The sequence below is a fragment of the Wolffia australiana genome, chromosome 13 (assembly GCF_029677425.1).
Source record: "Wolffia australiana isolate 7733 chromosome 13, ASM2967742v1".
Lineage (NCBI taxonomy): Eukaryota > Viridiplantae > Streptophyta > Magnoliopsida > Alismatales > Araceae > Wolffia > Wolffia australiana.
In genome coordinates, this window is record NC_135847.1 from 8,061,043 (window position 1) to 8,075,000 (window position 13,958).

Below are 13,958 nucleotides of genomic sequence, written 5' to 3' on the forward strand. Positions count from 1 at the left end.
TTATGGATTCTAACCCATGATTTCATCAGACTCTTGTTCACTTTAAACTTTAGACACCTAACATATATAAAGTGGACTGATTAAATATGGAGTCCATATGTCACTAGATTTTAAACTGGTCAGATATTATTTTGAAATTCTTTTTTACCAATTAACATGGAGTGTAGTTAAAGAATACTTAATCCTCATGGTAGGGGATGTACCAAATCTAACATCTAAATAGTGTGGTAATAGACAAGTTGGATTAGAATGCAAATATAGCAATTACATAATCAAATATGATATTTTTTGGTACAACGGTGAACCTGAGCTGACACATATCTTCTTATGGTTATTTATATTCACCTGAAGTGCGGATGAAAGACACAAAAGGGTGCAAATCTCAAGTGTCTTTTAAAGATCACACCAAATGATAGCAAAGAGAATAATAAAAAAATAATCCAATAAAGTCCTACTATAAATTCATCAAATATCTGCTACAGTTTGAAAAAATGAAATTAGATTCACGATAATAACCTAATATAGTTCAATAACTGTACAAATATGAATAAATTACACGAATAATTAAGACGAGCTGGATGTTCGCATCGCCCTTGATTATTGATATTTTTGTTATTATATCTTTTATTTCATGAAGACTGTGAACGAGTACTTATTAGATGTTGCATCATTTATTAGAAGTCTTAAATTCATTCCTATATATATATATATATATATATAAACTCTTGAATGTACAAAACCCCCACCAGATCGATGCTATACTTGTGTTGCACCATGTTTTAAATTTAATGCTTTTTATTCTTATATCTCGTTTATGTGAATCACATTTTTTTGTTGAGAATTTCAAGCTATCATTTTTTCTGAGATTTGTCAGAAATAATCTTTAATCGTAGATCCACTCCAATGACATTTTGTATATATATTTGATTAATCCCAATTCAACCTTGATAAAATGTTACAACAATAAAAAATTCACTTGCATGGGCTAGAATACAAACTCTATGATATAAAAAATGAGATGAGTATTAATTTCTATAGCCAGGATACTAAATCTTTAAAGCTAAAGTATATTTAAAACTTTAAAATCTTATAATATCATTTTACTAATAACTATATGTAAAATGAAGTTGCCCGTGCCTTTTGCAGTTAAAAAAAGGAACTTAGAAAATTCCGAAAGGAAATAAAATCCAACTCGAAATAAAGAACTTAATAACTTAGATGATAAGCTGAATAACATTGGAACACTTGGATGTATTTTTTATATACCAATAAAAAGATAAACGGATAAAGATAATTAGAGCACTTAATACAGCTTGCTCAATACAATAAGTAAGAAACATTAACTATTGCTACATATATTTCAAACTTTCAAGTTTATTTTTTATTAGTGATCCGAATTCAATCATTATTCCTACTCATGAGAGCGAGATGAATAATGAGTGGAGCATAGCATAATGTCATATAATTTTTTTTATTTCAGTGGTCACTTTGTATGTTCATTTAATTGTAAATTAATATTGACGTTATTTAGTTTTTTAAACGAGGATTGACTTCTGATCCCAATATCTGACGGCCAGTGGGAAAACAAATTGAACCTGGGGTCCAGATCATAAAGAATCATAGAGAAATTCACCGGCCACAAAAGATTTGAGTAAATATTCGCGTTGAACTCAGATATGGGAAATACTATACTGTAGACCTAAAATTTTTACGCATAGCACAACCTTCGGATGTAATGGACCTGATTGGTTAAAATTTTCCAGATACACCCAAATGAAGTATTCAAACTATTTCAGCTATCGTAAATAGTAGGTTAATTTAATGGAAAGCGTGAACCTCAAGTCCTTTGTTCAAGCCGCGAATATAGTCGTTCAATCCATGGGAATACACAGTGGCAGCGATTCGGACTTGATTATTTTGTCGCCAAGCAGAATGGGATGTGCATTATATGATTCTGAGATGTAACGTTATTTTCTGAGATGTGCATTATAGGATGTGCATTATTTTCTCGCCCACTAGGCCAAGACGGTGACAAGGCTGACTTCTTTTTCTTAAAACAAAAAAGCGATCGGGCAGCAAAACAATTCAGACGTGATATATTGACGAAAAGAAGACGATCGATGCGAAAAACAGATATCGTAAGAGCAACTCGAATTAAACATGGAGAACAACTAAAAATGGTGTACAACAGAAAGAGTAAAAACAAACTCTCGGAAGCGGAACAAATAGACGAGAGGCGACTCGTCACAAACACCAACAAGAATGTCGAAAGGATAAACAAAGGAATAATCTTCTTAATTGAATATGGTTTGCGCTCCTTAATAATGCTTAAAAAAGAGAAACCCCTATATTGTTTGCTTCTTCTGTTGCTGCAGGTTTCTTTCAGTCGTAAAGTCAGTCGAACTCCAGTAGGTTTTGCGTAATTTATAGCCGCGATGTTGTTTATAAACTAGAAAACGCGTTAAAATGCGTCCTTGAAAACTGTCCTCCAATCTTTATCCATGATTTCAAGGTAGGAGCAAAGACTCAGTGCGACTTGTCAAAGCTTGATCAGGAAAATAAATAATGTACCCTCGTCAAATTTATGCATCTCTCCATCTTTATCTCCCTTCTCCATCTGGGCTCATAGATGAGCAACGCGGCTCATTTAAGCCCATGCAGAGTTACTCGACAGATCACCTTTTGAATAGATCTCTCTAAGTTTGCACATAGATATATCCATGAACTTGGGACGTTAGATTGTTTCAGTGGTATCTTACCTATAAGATTTTACGTAATCAGGGCCCTCTCTGACTGCAGTCGTTTTCTCCAAACACTGATTCTGAAGTCCGTTGGGTGCAAGACGATAACTGCCACTTATTCAGAGAAAGGACGATACGTGTGTTCTACGAACACTATTTATGCAGGGGGGATAGTTGGGAGTTATTGGGCGGAAACAGTGACGAGGGAGGACATGGCAGAAAGACAATGACAGTGGCGAAGAAGCCCACCTCAGCAGATGGCGCCCGAGGGGACGTTTCTACGGCAGTACGTGAGGAGAAGAGCCAGGTCGCCGGGCACGATCACGCGGGGGCCGAGGAACCCTCGCTGGTTCGCCAGGCAGAGGCAGGGTCCAGTCTGCCGGTCCGTGAGCCTTCCGATCACGATGCAGCAGCCGTTCAGGGGCGGTCGTAGCCCGCGTTTGAGACGGGTCAGAACTGGGCCGCAGACGTCAAACCTGAAAGGCAAGATCGGGCAGAACGCAGGAGGCGGTGGAGATGGCGGCGGCGGGGGCGATGGCGGTGGTGGCGGGGATGGCGGAGGTGGCGGGGATGGCGGTGGTGGCGGAGATGGAGGTGGTGGCGAACGACGGATGGGGCGGGGGCGGGGGCGGATGGGGAAGAAAGATCTTGAACCCTGTGCCGACGCAGTGTTGGGAAGGAGAAGGGCCAATATGAGCACAAGGCTCACAACTCCGTCCTTAAAGGCCATGGGCAGCTGCGCTAGCTCGGTTGTCTGGTTTCTGCGTTCCGAAGGGCCGCCAGTTTATAGAGGGAGGAAGGCGGTGTTGTGTGAAAATCGCCGTCTTTACACTGCCGTGTGGATCACTTCTAAGTTCCAAGTCTTTGCTCTTCGGAAGTTAGGGAGCAGGTGGAAGCGAGCTTTCGCATTTAAGGGTGATGGGCCGGTTTCCTGTGGGTTCCAGCAACTGCGAGATTACTGCTAGCGTTTTGACTTTATGGTATTTAGAGTCGTGAAAGATGCTGATGTCTACGTTGGTCTGGGTTTTTGTCTAGAAAACGTCGACGATTGAGTTCTTTATTGCCCTCATGATTGACATCCTAAGCGCGGGACGCGTTAACTTGGCTTCTTTGTCAGTTATTGTCAGAAAAAAGCACTGTTCTCGGTACATGATATGGCCGCATTGTGTGTATCGATAGACATGATAGCCAAACGGCAATTTTCTACGAATGCCGTTCTGATCTTTTCGTACTAATAGGCCCAAAAGCTTCGAACGGATTTGATGACTCATTTGCTTTGGAGGAGCCATCTAGACGTTGAGATCGAGTCAATGGCATCGTGCTGCTTTTCCAATTTGTACGTCTAATTTTTTAATTGAAAGACGCACTTCTACTTTATATCTTGTTCTATAAGCCCTTCTAAGTTTTTTTGCTTATTTTTTCCTAATAGGTAAACCCTTGAGTCGCTTGTGTTAGAATTGCATCAAAGGTCTTAGATATACGTGGCCTGGAAGACTGTAGCACATTTCACACCTCATCATGTATTCATTTATATCATACATGTATTATAGTATACTAATTTAAATATATTATATTATATTAAAATTGTTTGAAGTCCATTAATTAATAGAATTAATAAGTAAATGGAGTTACTAAGAAAATATCTTATCGAAAATTTCCTATCTACATTATATTTGAGAAGGACATTGAAATTTTTGTAAAAATCATATATGAGATGATTATGGTCTGTCCCATAGGCATTAGTGGTTTTGGTCAGGGAAAAAGGTTTATTGAATTGAGCACTATGAATTACCTAATGCAACTATATCTGTCAGCAGTCACGTTGATTCATGTCATGGGTATTAAACCCAAGACACAAAACATCAGTTGTCGATTGGATATTGTGTCGTGACTATGATATATGAGCCTTGAAATGCCGCACTCCCAATTGTTCTAGGTCGCATGCAGCATCATGTCCATGAAGGTGATAGTATGACACCAATAGATAATACTCCCATCCAAAAAAGAAAACCGGGCCATCATCCTCACTGAAACATTACAAATTATTATTTGAATTGATTGTTTAGGTGAGGCACTAGCAGCTTATCCCTGGAGTCATAATTCTGAGTGGCATGAGACTGTTTCCATATACCTTTGGTATCAGTGCCACAAATGTGTGACCACTACCTCGTAATGTGTCATTCATATAAGCCTCACTTTTCCACGTAGAATCATTTGTGGCATGTTTATCTAGCTATAGTTGACCAAACAGGACACACCAATGATGATACTTATCACATTGCTTCCAAGTTCCAGAATTTATTTTGCTTCACCCACGGAGATTTCCAATGGTATGAAGTGTCGTTCTGGTCCATGTGATCACGTCTAGTTGGGTAAAAAAAACTGCTTGGCATGCTTGACATCATCCTATGTTAACATTCCCTCAATTGGAGCCCTACAACAAAAATGTTGTCTATAGGCTGTCATAGCGACCGCTAATACCCTAATGATCATAGTGCATTAAAGTGTAAAGGGTGTGATCACCAAGCCTGCCAATGTCCTATTGTGGAACAAATATTTGGGGATGAGTAAGAGCGTATCATAGATGACTTGGGTATCATCAACTTTTGATAATATGATTATATATTTTGCTTTGTGGAATCCATCATGATCCGCTCCAGGAATTCCATATTTCCACCTTGTTGACATCATTAATGCACTTCGGCCTGGTCCATTTATTTGACAGAATATTCTGACTGTATATCTTTTACAAATAGGTGGAGACTGGGATACAACGAGCAAGATAATTATTAAAACGGGGGGTTGTATCAGCATTTTACCAAGCACCTTTGCCTTCCATTTTGACCTATGGCTAGTTAACAGTTCAAAATCTAATTAGTTCTCTTAGGTTCGATGGAAATATATGTGCCCCGCAAGCCAATCACACATGCCGCATCTCGTTCGATGTTCATTGGTAGAACATATTCATTATAGTGCACATGTCATGCTTATAATGAAGTCCATGAATACATGATCGGACTTAGCGAATTATAATGAGATCGCAATACGGAGATCACTAGTCTTTAAGCATGTGTTCTAAACATTCCTATTCGAAGGATACACGAGAAGGAAATCGAAGTATCCACATAGAAGATCACTATCTAGCCTCACTCATATGATGAGTATGGCCGGTGCCATAGCCATTAGTGTGGAGACATCCAGGATAGATAGTGGGTGCTCTTTAGTGGAAAGAATTCACTATACTAATCCATACGAATCCCTGAATAGTATTATACCAAACCATCAATCAGGTCGATTCACGTCATAGTTGTGTAAGTCATCCTTAGACCCCAGACACTGAAGACGCTTTGATGTAACACGACGATCGACTTTGGATGGTTTGTGTTCCACCAAAGGAGGTCGAATGGGAATATGATAAAATGCAAAGTATTGACGTGAATATTTAAGAGGATTCAATGAGAATTACGATGGAAGTCAGAAGACCTGAGGCATAAGCACTTAATGACACATGACAGGTTTTGTCACAACAGACTCCCAATGATCCACTGATTGGTCCTAACTAAGGGGTACAATTTGATTGAGAGTCGTTTGTAAGGATAGTTAAGTACCAATCAACAATTTAATTTCCTTACTAGTAGTATTTTAGTAAGGGTAGATCCCTCAGGGAGCTAGGTAGTTAGTTAGAAAGATTTTCAACTAGTATTGCAAGTTCAAGATTCATATAACCTTTTTTGTAAAGCTTTTAGTGATTATGAAGGTAAATGTTCAATTAAGAAGGATGATATGAATTTTACCAAGTGTAAAAAAATTTCCGTAGCAAGTTTAGATTGAAAATGATTTTTGAGAATTTTTTCAGAATTTTTTATCGTCTCTAGAGAGAGATAAAAAATTCTGAATTAATTGAATGGAAAAAAGAAGAGGAGGAGAGAGATAGCGCACAAGCCTGGGCGCTTCCGCCACTGCTTGTGCGCTGGGCTTCGCCGCTCCGCCGCGTGCGGAGGTCCTCTCACGTGCTATGGACCAAAACGACGATATCTGGAGTTCCAGATATCGGTTTGACACGTGTGAGTAGGCGTTGGAACGCTTGAGACGTTGGCTATCTGCCTAAGTATAGCGAAGAAGCTTAAGATAATTCTAAAAGGAGATAGGGTGAAAAGAACACCGTAACCTTTTTGTCACACCACAGATGGCCCAAGATTGTTGCTCCAACTCCCTACCAACTGGCTTCAAGATCCAGGACGCTTCTAGAAGACTCCTTGCATCTTATGAATGAAGATGGACCCAGGAACAAGCTCAATAAAGACACAAAGTAAAGAAAACAATACTCAATTCTTGGATGCCCTCAAAGAGGGTGAGGGGGGCCCTTTTATAGGGGTACATGTGTTTGTTTCAGTCATTCTTGGTGGTTGGATCATGGATGAACGTCCAGGATTGATTTCTTGAAGCTTCAATCCAGGTGAACAGACCCCAACCAACCAGATTCTTTCCCCCAGGTCGAATTTGGAGGGAACAGAACAAGTTGGTTAGAGTTGGTTAGAGTTTGTTACAAATCATCTCTAGCCCTTAGATTTGGGCTGGAATGGATGGATGGATAGGTTCCACCTCATGGATCCTGGCCTGGATCTCGACCTTGGGCTCTCATCCAACCATGATCTGCCATCTGGAGTCAGCCCCATATGTCTTGATCAACCTGGAAGCCTCCAAGGACATTCTAGAAGGTCTCCTTCAAGCTCCTTTGCACCAAGCCTATCAATTGAGTCAGCTCCACTGGTCAGCGTGTATCTTTTTGATCTTTGCTCCTTTTGACTTGAATTTTTTTCCTAATCTTTCAGACTACTTTCTTGACTTTCCCATAAAATTTCATAATTTTATGACCATGAAAAGGTAACCTTGACCTGAAAAGTCAACACACTAGGGAAATCGTTAGATTCATATCCCACTTGACTCAATGAGTCAAGTGGGGGTTAGAAATATCCCTCAAATCCAATTAAGAGTAAATCCAGAACTGTTTAACTTGTGAAATTCATGTCAAATCATTGATGGAAACAATAATTAAGTAGAAATGTAAGTTTTTTCATCTTTAGGGTAGTGAAAAGGCATGATCTCATTACTATGCAAAAACAAGCAGTTTTGGCAATGATGTACTTACTTTTAGAAGATATAAGATGATTAATGCATGGAAATAACTACCCTTATTTGAGTTTATCATCCACGTAATCGGTTTGAGGTGACGACGTAATGGGGGACGACTCTCATCCAAAGAGGTCCACACCGTCGCATGTACGAACTAATCCAGCACCAAAAAGAAATATCCAAACTATGGACGATGGCTATTTCAATCACAATCTTAATTTCTCTCGGGTCGATTAGCAGGCAAAAACCAACACTGACAGTGGTAATAAGACTATAAAGAAAGGAAGGAGCCAGTATGACCTAAGGCCAGGCGATTGAGCGGTAGTCACAACCTTTGTAGGCTGGGCCTAGACAAGAGCGATGCTTGGAGATATGGTGCACTGAAAAAGTTATGTCATGGGCATTGGAGTTGGTCGTGAGGGCATCAATAATCAATGCCTCGAACGGGACCCGATCACAGTTAGTGAAGTCGGCGACCGCGAGAAGTTATCGAGAAAGAATGCTGTCCACGAGCCAAAATGGCAAGGGCGGTCGACAAAATGACTGGACTAGTTGACAATGAGGGGACTGTTGAGTGTTCGGATTGATGACCCGTAGAGGTGGAACACCAGAGAGTTGATGGCGGTCGGCAGGGCCAGATCACCTTGCGAGTGTTAAGAGAAGAAGAACCAATGGCCAGGGATTCCATAGCCAGATTCAGATTTTATCACTAACCCACTGTAATCTACGTTAGGGAACTGTTGTAATCTTGGGCACTTGAGTGGCGCCGCAGATATTACTTGAGGATCTGATTGCTGTAGGGCACATAACAAATAATGTAATCGATGGTTGACGACGGAGGAGAACGTTGATGATTTTGATATAGGGAAATAGGCAGTTCTTCACCGATATTCAGGAATAGAAGGTGGTGATGTCGACGACCCACGGTGGGGGCCACTTTGATTTACAATAATTATCTTCTTTTCACGGTAGGGTACAAACGGCATCGTAGTAACCATTTTGACGGTCACGTTCTCAAGACATGCATCAAGGTGGTACTTTCAACTTAGAAAGAATAATTCTCAAAGTGGAGAAATCTTCTTTCAAGAGAACAAAAACTGCCACTTCGAATTTTAGATAATCAAATAGAAGAACGAGGAGTCTTTTCTTCTTCAACAGAACACAAAACAAAGCAGCGGTGATTCGATTCTTCAGCAAGTGAATACTAGCGGGATCTGGCGACGGTCAACACCAACTAAGAGATGTGATCTCCTTTCTTTTTCCTCTTTGATATGTTCTTCTTCTCCCAAAAAACAAGCACGATGAACAACAAACTAACTGCCAATGAACAAAATGAGATCTGGATTTTCCAAGACACAAGCCTGTCATCCCACGTCCACTTCTTCCCCTCTTATAAAAGGGAAGTGGCAGTGGTGGGTGGCCTAATTGGGCCCCCGTTAAAGGAGAAAGCTTATTGGGCTTTCCCCTTAAAAGAGCTCTTTAGGGGAGAAGAAGCCCAACATGGATTTCCTCCCCCTAAAGATGACAACATATTTTAATCAAAATAAAACATGTACAAGGGGAGGCTGGTACTTACGTAGGTGGGACCTCCCGATACTCCAAAGATGATGAAAAGAAAGAAAAAAATATAAAGACAACCAACACGAAGCGAGACAATGACGTTGCTTCTCAAACATGATAGTGGAACTGTAGGTTCTTCACGTCGGCTCGGGCTCCGTGATGTGGCTGGCGATGGGTTGGGGCGCGATTAATGGGACGGTCCTCCATCATCCTCCCAGGGTGGGAAGAACTCGACTCTGACAAGTTGAAGCTAAGAATTTCTTCAATGGGTGGGAAAAGCTCCGGTCGAAGCCGAAGAAGTTCCACCTCTAAAATCCATGAGTCGTCATAAGACGGTCGACCCTACCAGCGCAGTAGGAACTCACGGTCTATCTGCTCCCCTATAGCATTAATTACCTCCTCCAGTACCGTGTCGACATGCTCATGCCTCATTGGAGACAGGACGGGAGGGGGTAGATGGCTTTTCTCGCTCACTTCATTACTAAGGCTCAAGGGGCTTTGAGGCTCAATGGTATTGGACCAGATCGCTAACATTGTAGGTGGGACAGATCCCCCCACTCTGGCGGGATACCCACAACGTAGGCATTTTCACCGACCACACGTACTATCGGGAAAGACTCGGCATTACGAGCATGAAGCTTCGTAGCAACCAAGGAGAGTATCTCTAGGGCCTCACGACCTCGATTCTCTAATTGGTAAGTTCGCTCACTAACCGCATCAATAGAATTGGTTAGACGATTGTCCATGTTGGTTAATCGTGTGTTTACATCACGAAAACCATTCTGGACAGCGTCTAGAATGCAGTCAACATCCCCACGTGAGAAGGATGGTGGAGCGGGCGGAGATGAATCTTGGATAGGGACAGAAACCTCACGACTATCTAGGGATGATTCATTCATTGGAGTGGAGACGTGTTTGCCTGAACGTAGATGCATGCAAGATGTGATGATGAATGAATGACGTCTACGACTACGGAGTAGGTAGGCTGACACAAGTTAGGCTCTGATACCAATTTGATGTAGGATGACTAGGGGATGACGGGACTAGATCCTAGGAGGACTAGGGGTGATGGGATAAAACAGACCACAAATCACATGGTCGAGTTCAAAAATTAAGTCCGGTGAAAATACTGATGGTGCAGCCCCTTTCCTCGTTGAGGGCAGAAGTACTGTCTTACAACCACCGTGGTGATACAAAGCACCAAAATCAATAAGTTTGAATGGGCAATTCGCTTAGAAGACTCAAAATCCAAATCTAATCCGACGGCGGCGGATGAACACTCAAAAAATATTGGATGAAGAACACAGCACCAAAGAGTGTAGGAGTACCTCGGCACTTAATAGTGCTTGAAGAGGTTGCGCGAATTCTTGACTTGTCGTTGGCGGGACAAATGACGTGCGCTTCGACAGGGTGTCACGGATCCAACTACGCGGTCAGTTGGCGGGGGTGAAGGGGGGAGTCGCCCCCTTGCGGGGTGAGGGACAGCGCCCCGACACGTAAACGGTATGCGCAGTGACCAGTGGTCGCGAGGGCGTCCGGGGACACGATGGGCACGCACTGGCGGCCGGGGACTCTATGGGCACAGGCGGACAAGGCGCGGTGGGCGCGGGTGGTCGGGCGCGCGGCTGGCGCAGGCGACCGGGTGCGTGGTGGGCGCGAACGGCCAGACGCGGCTCGGGCGTGGGTGGCCTGCACAAGGCGGGTGCCTGTGTGGACGAGCGCCTACACGGGGCGAGTGCTTGTGCGGGCTGGTGCCTAGAGCACAGGGCGGCCAGGGCGTAGGGCAGCGGCCAAGGAACAGGGAGCGGGCAGCTGTGGCGTTGGGTGTGGGCGGGCGGGACGCAGGGTGGTGGCCAAGGGCGCAGCGCGCGGTGGCGATCACCGGTAGTGGTGATCGACAGTGGCTACAACCAAAACAGGATCGGGAAGATAGGGTGAGCCTTCGAAGGAGAGAAAAACTCAACTCTTGAAATAAATTCGCTGTGTTCTTTTGCAACATTGGCCTACATATAGGCCTTGGAGGAAAGAGAAAATAAGAAATAAAATGACTATTAAGGACGAGGTGACGTGTTGACTCGTCACGTTACGAATGGTTCTGCAGTTGTCATTGGCGATGTGTCATGACGCGAGATATGTCCTACGTAAGTGGAGGCATGTCCGTCCTCGGTGCGTTGATGTGGTCGTCATCATGGCAGTTCTTCATTTGACGTTGATGACAGGTTAGGATGCGAGGCGTCTCGGATGACAGTGGCGGTGCGTCTGAAGATGGTGCGTTGACGTCGTCGCCACCAGCTTAATGTAAATAATTTATGAAAGGAACAATTAATAAACAGTTTTTAAGGATATGTTACAAAGGCTTTTCCTAATATTCATATTCTGATTATGGAGGCAGAAAATGATATGTTTATGAATGTACAGAAGTATTTTCAAAGTCCCATTAATAATATTAAGCGAAATAATTTTTTTTCATAACAAACCTCATGAAGTTTTAGTTGAATGACCATTGAAAATAAAAGACAATTAATGGAAACATTTTATATTCAAAAATATCTGGGAATACTTCTCTGTGCACTATTATATGAGTACCATAGTCACCTAAATGTGTTATTTTTTTGCATAGGAATATTGTCACCTAATAAGTTATATATTCTTCCATTACAAGGTTCTGATTTGACTTTTATACATCATTGATGATGCATTGTGAGAATTTATATGTTATTTTTCTTGAATGTTTTGATATACATCAGATCCAATTGATAGAGACACAATAAGCATATACAGATTGACTGACATAAACATCAAAATGGATTGCTTTTTTGCTACATGAAATTGCATGTTTTAAAAGAAAATAATATAACTTGAAAGATGAATGAAGTAGTACAGAAGTATATTTTATGACAGCAGAGATTTTGTGAGGAGGGGTTGTAACTGCCTTGAAATGTTCTCTTACATATAAAACAAATTATATGTAATTTCTATGATTGCACAATCATGTTAAACAGTTACGAAAAAAATCATTAATTTAAAATTATTTTAAATTCTGATGGAGCGCGCCCAAGCATCATCCACAACACATCATCGAAGCCGTCTTCACCACCATCGACATCACCGCCGGTCCATGTCCAGCATGACCGGGAAGCCAAAGCGTCCGTAAAGACGCCTGGGTTTAAATGCCCCGAGTAGAACACGCCCGCATCCATATCACTGTGTTTTAATTATCTGCTTTCAGTCATTTGATTTCATGTTCGTGTTCGTCCTGACGAGTTCATCATACTCATCATGATGCGTCCATATCGTCACATTTCATCCATCATTTATTTTGAGTCGTTTCAAGATGTTTTATTATTTCCCCGTGCTTTTCATTTTTAGTGTTGTAAACAGGCCCCTTATTCGGCCACTACGTGTACTGTGTATTGGGTCCATCATGGCCCTATAGAAGGCCATGATGGACCATGCTCTCATCAGATCTGGGATTATTGTTTGGCAGTTACAGTTTTCCATTCTCAGATCTCACGTTCAGAAAGAAACGGAAGAAGAGAAGGAAGAAGAAGAAGTGGATCAAAGAAGAGAGGAAGGAGAAGAGGAAACGAAGAAGGGATAAAGAAGCATGACCAGGGCATATCCTTTGCTCTATCACGCCGGTCGTATCCCTTTCTCGTGCCTCGAAGCTGACTGGAGAGGCCGCCCCGCAAATCTTGTCACCGCTCACACGATACTTCCAACCATTGGCGTGGTGCAGACTCGCCGCAAGAGGGCGCGCTCGTACAAATGACTAAGCAAGCCTCCTCACTGACTACACCTTCCGCCGGCCACTGCTGGGTCAACTACACCCTGGCCGTGAAGATTCCTTCCTCGGGTTCAAATGTTCACACCACCACTTGCGAATGTGACTATCCGAGTCGACGGGAACCACGTCCACAAGTCTCATTGGTCAACAGACTTGCACCAGAGAGAACAGGATCCACTCCGCTGACCAGAGGAGTCAAGCGCAGGCACCGCCCATTTAACGTGTGTAACACTAATTCCATCCACCCCAACGCTTGTTCGTGTAACCAACTCCTGGTCTGTGCAGTTGCCGCCAAGACTAGTATGCTTGGTGTCTGCGGAAATTCTTCTGTTACCGCCGCTTGCACTCCGCAACCTTTGACTCTTGTCTTCCCATCCTCCCGCGCCGCGATTGTTGCTGCCCTCCGATGCCATCAGACACCACCTGTTCAAATGTGCGCCCCCGTGCACTGCAACCGTCGCCACTGCACTTCTCTCTCTTTGACTCTGAATCTCCACCCTTCAGCTCCTGCTTTGCATCACCTGCCACAATTCGAGCTCTGCCGCCCTTCTCCGGCATGCCTCCACCAATCGATCTGCACTGACCCCCCATGCTTTGATGAAGACATCAACCACAAACGTCACTGGCGACGAGGTACGTCGTTGCCCTTGCTCGTCAGTTATATTATATCTTACTGTATATATTTGACTGCACTCCTCCGTGCTCGAGCTAGATTAGGTGAGAGATTATTGAGAAAA